Genomic DNA, 8942 nt, shown 5'->3' on the forward strand with positions numbered 1-8942 from the left:
GGGAAGCTGATCCCGGAAGCATCAGTTTAGTAAAATATATTATACAGAGCATATCCCTCTCCTTTCTGGTCCCTATCCCTCCCTCCCCACCCTCCTCCAAAAATACTCCTGGGAGGCGGGCCTCCAGGGCTTCTCTGGTACAAAAAGAGTTTAGGCAGTTCAGCCTTTGGCACCTGGCCAAGATCACCAGGCTCAATACTCGCCCCCAGCCCCAGAGAGGGTGAAAGGTCTGGAAATCAACAGCAGGCAGCAGTTCTCATTTAGCTGCCTGGCAAGTCCCAATACCAATGTGCTTTGTGAAAAGGGGGAGAGGGGTATTTGGCACTTTATAGGAGGAATGGACGTTCAGCTGAGGGCAAGGAACTTGGCCTGTGGATGTCATCAGTCATCATGCCCTTTAAAAAGTAAACATTGAGAAAGGGAGGGGGCCAGAAGAAGAAAAAAAGGGACTTCTCCAGGAGAGGACAGGAATGGGATAGAATCAATACCCCTAAGGGCTTCAGATTCTTTTTCCATTCCTCACTTTCTGATGGCCTTACCCTTAGTGTCTCAGTCTTTGTATTCTATCACCTGGTCACATGTCCCTTTGTCTTGTCTAGTGTTTTTCTAAGTTTTCTTCTCCCCTCTTCACCTCCCCCTACATTCCTGGGGAGTTTTGTCTGTTCTTTGGCTCATGTTCCACTGGTCATTCTCTGGGGTCCTATCTACAACACCCACCAATGCACTCCACCCCCTCCCCCATCATATGCACTTTCAGCACCCAAAGCCCCCATCCCTCAGAGGTGATTTAAAAACGAATAAAAAGCAGACCAGTGAGCAGGGCAAAACCAGCCAGAAGTAGGATGACCTTGAGGATCCTCTGCTCAGAAGCAGTCAGTTCCTGGGGCAAGATCTCCAGGAAAGTGACATAAAGGAAGGTGCCTGCTGCCATGCCTTCTAGCACTGACTGTGCCAGCTGGTGCAGAGGCCCTGTTGACTGTGCTAGTGCAGCCCCCAGCCCGATACCCGATGGTGTCATGCAGGAGAAAAGGACTCCACAAATGGCTACCACTCCAGCCCGCAGTCAGCTCTGCAGTAGCTGTAGGGACAGACTGATAGCTAGTACCCCTTTGTGGAAGAGCAACGCCAGACACAGCTCCATTGCCCGGGCTCACTCCCGCTGCAGCCCCACAAGCCCTTCAAATACTGAGTGTAGGAGGAAGTAGGGGCGGAGCCAGGATGGTGGAGGGAAAGCAGTGACTTGCTAGAGCTCTCCCCCAAACCCCTCCAAATACCTATAAAAATGGCTCTAAACAAATTCTAAAGCAGCAGAACCCACAAAAAAACAGAGTAAAACAAATTTCCAGCCCAAGACAACCTGGATGGCTGATCAGAAAGGTATATCGCGCCGGGCTGGGAGAGGAGCTCAGTTCAGCATGGGCACGCAGGCCGCAGTGACCCTGGAGCAGGCCTCAGAGGACTGAATCACAGGCAGCTGTGGCGGTTTCCAGACTTCTCAACCCATGAATGCCAAAGACAACTTAGAAGGTCAGTGGGAAAAGTCTGTGACTGCGGTGAGAGAAGAAGCTAGATCTCAGCCTCTCTGAGGGCAGAGGCTGCCTTCTGAGCTTCTGGCCCACAGACTAAGGGGGAATCGAGTGGCTGATCAGAGGGTGATTGCAGGGCTCTTTTTGCCAGTGCTGATGCAGGAATCTCTTGCTTTGCCTGTGCTTGGATCTGGGTCACAGTTCTAAGGGGCGGTCCTAGGGTGAGGAGAAGCACTGGCGTGGTGGAACTTGTGGTGGTGGTGGAGAGGAAACACCTCGCCCTTTATCATATCACCTTGGAAGAACTGACACTTTTCAGGTCCCTAGAAGTACCCTGAAAACAGCTGAACAAACCCCCAAAGCTTGGGACAGTATATTCTCCACATTGGAAACAGACTTTTACCTTAACAAAGAGTTTAAAACTCAAGTAATTGGTTGGGATTATGAGCAAGCAGCGCAAAAAGAGTCAGACTATATTATCTTTCTTTGGTGACAAAGAAGATCAAAACACACAACCAGAAGAAGAAAACAAAGTCAAAGCTCCTACATCCAAAATTTCCAAGAACAATATGAACTAGTCCCAGGCCTTGGAAGAGCTCAAAAGGGATTTTGAGAAGCAAGTAAGACAAGTAGAGGAAAAACTGGGAAGAGAAATGAGAGTGATGCAAGAAAATCATGAAAAGCAAATTAACAGCTTGCTAAAGGAGATCCAAAAAAATACTGAAGAAAATAACATCTTAAAAAATAGTCTAACCCAAATGGCAAAAGAGGTCCAAAAAGTCAATGAGGACAAGAATGCCCTAAAGAGCAAAATTGGACAAATAGAAAAGGAAGTTCAAAAGATTACTGAAGAAAATACTTCCTTAAAAATTAGAATAGAGCAATTGAAAGCTAGGGACTTTGTGAGAAATCAAGACACTGTAAAACAAATCCAAAAGAATGAAAAATTAGAAAACAATGTGAAATATCTCTTTGGAAAAACAACTGACCTGGAAAATAGATCCAGGAGAAAGAATTTAACAATTATTGGACTATCTGAAAGCCATGATCAAAAAAAGAGCCTAGACATCATCTTTCAAGAAATGATCAAGGAAAACTGCCCTGATATTTTAGAACCAGAGGGCAAAATAGAAATTGAAAGAATCCACAGATCTCCTCCTGAAAGAGATCCCCAAAGGAAAACTCCTAGGAATATTGTATCCAAATTCCAGAGTTCCCAGGTCAAGGAGAAAATATTACAAGTAGCCAGAAAGAAACAATTCAAGTATTGTAGAAACACAATCAGGATAACACAAGATTTAGCAGCTTCTACAGTAAGGGACCGCAGGGCATGGAATATAATATTCCAGAGGGCAAAGGAGATAGGATTACAACCAAGAATCACCTACCCAGCAAAACTGAGTATAATTCTTCAGGGGAAAAAATGGTCATTCAGTGAAATAGAGGACTTTCAAGCATTCTTGATGAAAAGACCAGAGCTGAATAGAAAATTTGACTTTCCAATACAAGACTCAAGTGGAACATGAAGAGGTAAACAGGAAAGAGAAATCATAAGAGACTTATTAAGGTTGAACTGTTTACATTCTTGCATGGAAAGATGATATTCGTAACTCATGAGACCTTTGTCAGTATTAGGGTAGTTGGAGGGAAAAAATTATATGTATGTATAGATAGATAGATAGATAAATAGATAGATAGATAGATAAATAGATAGATAGATAGAGGGCACAGGGTGAGTTGAAGATGAAGGGGTCATATCTGGAGAATAAAATTAAGGGGTGAAAGAGGATTACACTAGGAGAAGGAGAAAGGGAAAGATAGAATAGGGTAAATTATCTCAAAAAAAAGAAAAGAAAAGGCTCTTACAGTGGAGGGGAACTGGGGGAAAGGTGAGAGGAAATGAGTGAATCTTATTCTCTTAAGATTGGACTTAAGGAGGGTATAACATACACACTGAATTGGGTATGGAAATCTGTCTTACCCTACAGGAAAATAGGAAGGGAAGGGGCCAAGAGAGTAGGGGGATGATAGAGAGGAGGGCAGATTGGGAAAGGGAGTAATCAAAAGCAAATACTTCTGAGGAGGGACAGGGTCAAAAGAAAGAATAGAATAAATGGGGGGACGGGATAGGATTAAGGGAAATAGAGTTAGTTTTTCACAGCATGTCTACTGTGGAAGTGTTTTGCATAACTGAACATGTATAGCCTATATTGAGTTGCTTGCCTTTTCAATGAGGGTGGGTGGGGAGGGAGGAAGGGAGAAAATTTGGAACCCAAAGTTTTAAAAACACATTTTTAAAAAAAATATTTTCCCATGCAACTGGGAAATAAGAAAAACAGGAAATGGGGTACAGAAATCTATCCTGCCCTACAGGAAAATAGAAGGGGAAGAGGGGGGAGAGATAGCAGGGAAAGCAGACTAGGGGAAGGGGTATTCAGAATGCATGCCATCTTGGGGTGAGGGGAGGGGCAAGATGGGGTGAAAATTTGGAACTCAAAATCCTGTGTAAGTAAATGTTGAAAATCTCACTTCTATCACTTAAAAAAAATAAAAAAATAAAATGAAATCTATATTAAAAAAAAAAATACTGAGTGTAGGGAAAGCGAGAAGACCAGGACACAGGCCCTTAAGGCTGAAGGGGTAGGAGAAGTCCCATCAGCCATGGGTCCATCATGCCAATGGGGAGGTATACTGCCCGATGTGCCCAGGAGTGCTCGAGTCTCCTCTCTTGGAAGGGGCCCTGATTGCTCTTTGTAGGCTAGCACAATCAGCTCCATCACCAGAACCAGAAAAAAACCCATGGCGAGAATGAACTTCTGCAGTGAGAAGTGAAAGATGATTTGGAGCGCACTCAGGGCCCCATCTATAGCAGACAGGTAGTCTGGAATCAAGTCAAAGAGACAGGTGGCCAGAAAAATACCACCTGAAAAGCAGCTCACCAGGCTCAGGATTTTCTTTCTGGAGGCTGAGGCCTCGAAGTTGGCACTGGGACATCGAAGCATGCAGATAGGCACTAGGCTACAAAACAGGGTTAGCACCAGCAGCACCACCAGGGCACCCATCTTTACCTCCAGCCCCACAGGCACTGCAGGCTCAGCTTCTGGATGCCACACCAGCCATTCTGGCTCTTCTCAGGGCACCATGGTGGTGGCAGCTTGGAGGGCGGGGGTGCCTAAGTTCCCCATACACACTTCACAGGGGCCTCGCTACATTGCATTTGCTCCATTCCGGCCTCCAGCCGGGAATAAGGGGATAGCCACTGTTAAGCCAAAAAGATTATAGTTGGATATCTATGCATGAGGAACAGCAAAAATGTCAGTCTTAATATACTTCAGAGTGCAGAAAGGGGAGTAATATATATACAAAATATTTCATTTTACTCTCACTTACTACCAATTCATCAATCAATAACCATTTATTAAACATCTAATATGTTCCGGGCACTGTGTTGGGTATTGTGCATACAGATAAAAATCAAATTAATTAAGTTTTCATTATGTTGAGTTTAACATGACAACAGGACTAAACACTTCAGGATGTCCAATAAGCTCGTGGTGATGAGAGACTGGAGGCCAACAGGGAATCATCTACATAGAGATGATTATTGAATGTTGGACATGATTGTTGAACGCAGGAGGGTGGATGAAATTATCAAGTGAAACAGTACAGATAAAGAATCAAAAAGGACAAAGCATGGGAGACCAATTGTTATTTTGTAGTGAGTATACAAGTCCAAAAAATGAAACAAATCTTATTCGTTGGGCTTACTTTCTAAAATGGATCAACAGTTTGAAATTGACAGTATGCATTATAACCAAAGGCTTGCAATAGCAAATATTTAATAAGTTAAAGATAACAAAATATTCAATAAGTTCAAGATCACAAAAATAATGAATCATTCATTTCAATTAAAAAAAACTGATGGAAAAAGTGAATAGCAGTCTTGCCAATAAAAGAAAACATGTAAATAGTAATATACATCTAACAATTGAGTAATGGCTGAATACATTATAATTAGTGAATATAACAGAAACTTGTATTGGAAGTGACCATTATGAAGAATGCAAAGAAATATGGGGAAGTTTGTATGAAGTAATAGAGTTTAATAAAAATCTAAAATTTAAATACAAATACACACTCTGCCTATATGTACATGTTAATTAAAAAGTAGCACAAACAAAAAATACATCAAAGAAAGAGTTCAAAAGAAGACAGAGAAGGATATCAGTTGCTTTTTTTGTTATCTAGTTTAAATTAACATACATTTTAAGCAAAATAAATGATGGAGTTTATGTTTCATGGATGATAAAGCTTTCATTTTAATTTTCTCTGTACTTGAATATTTATTTTGTTGACATTTAATGAGTTTAGATTAAATTTGTATACTTTTAAAAGGAATAGGGTTGGGCAAAAGCTTAAACAAAATACTATTTTACAATTCTTGAATTAAAGTGAATACTCTAAAACTCATTAATTGCATATTAGTTAAAAGTCAAATAATAAACAAAATAGAATAAAATGAAGAACTTGGACTAGATGACAGTCACATACAGATCCAACCTATTTTAGTTGTCCATGACTAAGGATTCCCACTGAAGAAATCCCCAGAAAGCAGTTTCCTATAATGACACTTTATTTTATTGTGCAAATCATCTCTGAATTTTCAGATTTGTGAGTCTGTATTTTAATATCTCAGATTTTCTAAAACTAGTACAGACCTCTATACAGTGTTTAATCCCATTAGCATCTATAACTTTCATTTGCTAAGGACATAAATTATTTCTCTTGCCTTCACCTGTGACATGGACAAGCCGAAAAATGAACAAATGAATGAATAAGCATTACAATTTTCAAGTCTATGTGGAAGATTAGTGAGTAACCCCCTTCCCAATCTGTACATATCTGAATGCCCCTGTACTTCTCAAAGTTCAGATTTTGCCTATACCACCTCCATTTTTAGATATATTTTATTAGCACATCTTTCATCTAGCATCTCAAATCATTACAGTGGTAATTGGTGAATTTCTCATTATAGAAAGTCTGCCCTTCATAAATATTATATGCTGCTATTATTGGCACACATTCTGTGTCAGTTTTTTAAGAAATAAGGACATACTGTAATTTCAAGTGATTCATTATTTATCTTTTTTCTGAGATTAATGAATAGAAATGCCTCTTGTTCATTAAAAATAGAACAACAAAAATAATGTATCTACCCATTATCCTTTTGAATTAATCTGGCTCATTAAGTCGAACATGAAAGCAAGGCACCTGAAAGCACCTTAACTCTTTCTGAAAATACTATATTAGAGTACAATTATGCTGCCTCTGAAACTCATTCGCATCATTTTATTACTTTGAAGATTTTTTTTTTTACCTTAAGGAAGATGGATTAATTTATCACTTCCTTCACTGCTTTCTTCTTTTACAACTGCTTCCTTCACGTGCCAGTATAGAATTATAATATGAGTAAGTGCAACATGGGCAGCTAGGTGGCCCAGTGGATAGAGTGCCAGGCCTGGAGTCAGGAAAATTCATCTTCCTGAATTCAAATCTCACCTCAAACACTTATTATATATGTGACCCTGTACAAGTCACTTAACCTTGTTTGCCTCAGTTCCTTCATCTATAATATGAGCTGGAGAAGGAAATGGCAATCCATTCCAGTATCTTTTCCAAAAACAAACAAGCAAAAACAAAACAAAACAATGGGGTCACAAAGAGCTAAACACAACTGAAACAACTGAACAACAATAACAAAGTACAACACAGCTACAGGTTGGGAATCACAGACCCTTAGTGTTGGAAGTGACCTCAGAGGCCAACTTATACAACTCATATCTGAATAAGCATCCCCTCTAAAACAAATCCAATAAATGGTCATTTAGGCTTTTCAGAAAAGAAAGACATAGAGTAGGGAAGGAACCCACTACTTCCTGTGGCATCTCATTCTATTTATTATAGTTGATAAGAAATTGGTCCAATAATTGGACTTAGTTTCCAGGGTCCTGATGTTTGGAGAAGGGAGTTTCAGCTGGAGCCTAGAAATAGGCAGGTATTTGGATAAATGAGTTCTTTTATCTCTAAATAATCCTTTAAGCATCTTTGGTGTAACTAAGTATAAAATAAAAAGCAAGAATAATTTTGCCTAAGGGGTCAAACACATACCCCTTCTTCAAAGAGAAATCACTGAACATAAACTCAGAATCTCTATATTTCTCATAAACTGTCACAGACTTTTTAGTAGGAATTAATTAAAATAGGCCTTTACCAGATGATGTGCTTACTCCCTACTCTCCTTGGTTATACTGGATATGAATTCCTCCCTAGAAGCCAGCCTCCTCTCTGCAGTCTCCCCAGATGAAAACTGCCCAGCTTTAGTCAGTACACAGAGTTTCTGCCTCCCCTCTAACTGGCCTTATATCCTGAAGTCTAAGGGGTTCACCTGATTTTCTTATTTTTTACCCCAAATTGAATTTGTTCTTGAAAAGTGAAATGGAAGATAACTTTAATTCAGTTTGCTCCAGATGAGTTTTGTGGTGTTGATCTCCACAGATAATTGTGGTTGAGATAATTCATCCTATTTTATTGACCAAAAAATGCTCCTACCAATCCATGGTAGTATTGCTTGGCATAAGGTATCACATGTTGGACTTGGAATCAGAAAGACCTGGAGATGAATCCTGCCTCTAACAGCTATTAGCTATGTGACCATAGGCAAGTCACTCAACATCTTTGATTACCTAACTAAAAAGCATGATACGAGGCACAAATGAGATATGCAAAGTACTATCCACTTTTAACAAACTACACAAATGTCAGTTGTATTATTTTTGTTTCTGTCATTATTTTCTGTATATGTCGATATGACTCAGTGGGTAAATGTATGGCTTGCATTCGTTTTTTACATATAAACTCATTTTCCCTTCTGCTTAGCAGTAGCTGGGTACTCTGCTGCTTGCTGTGGAACTTTCTCTATCCCATGGGATCTAAGGCAAATTAGACACCCGCAATTAAATGTAATGTGCTGTGGAAGTTTGAGATATTTAAAGTTATGGTCAAGGTTGGTGCATTATGTTTTGCTTGTTGGTTAACTTGCTTAGTTTCTGGAATTGGGCTGGGTATCACATAGAAAGTAAAGTTCAATGGAATAAGAAATTCGGGTGGAGAAAACTTTCATAAGGCAGAACAGTACCAGCTCTGAAACTCATAGTTTGAGAGACATGACTGAGAAACTGAATACCTTGGACAAGGCCACAGTTTCAGCATGTATTGGAGGTAAAGAAGTTGGGTAGTTTATCAGCCTGCATTCCTGGAGAATGCAGAGAGAATCTCACCCACCACCATAGGTGGACTAGATGTCAACTAACCTGAAGAGCCAGACAAAAGAGAAAAGATTCATTAGATATAAAGGAT

At 40.0% G+C, this 8942-nt stretch overlaps 1 pseudogene; it reads right to left on the minus strand.

Annotated features, from left to right (window-relative positions):
* Positions 1-753: 753 nt before the first annotated feature.
* LOC114024587 lies at positions 754-4669 on the minus strand (annotated as a pseudogene).
* Between the last annotated feature and the right edge of the window lie 4273 nt (positions 4670-8942).

This window comes from Vombatus ursinus, unplaced genomic scaffold, assembly GCF_900497805.2.
Source record: "Vombatus ursinus unplaced genomic scaffold, bare-nosed wombat genome assembly UNPS02014821.1, whole genome shotgun sequence".
Taxonomy (NCBI): Eukaryota; Metazoa; Chordata; class Mammalia; order Diprotodontia; family Vombatidae; genus Vombatus; species Vombatus ursinus.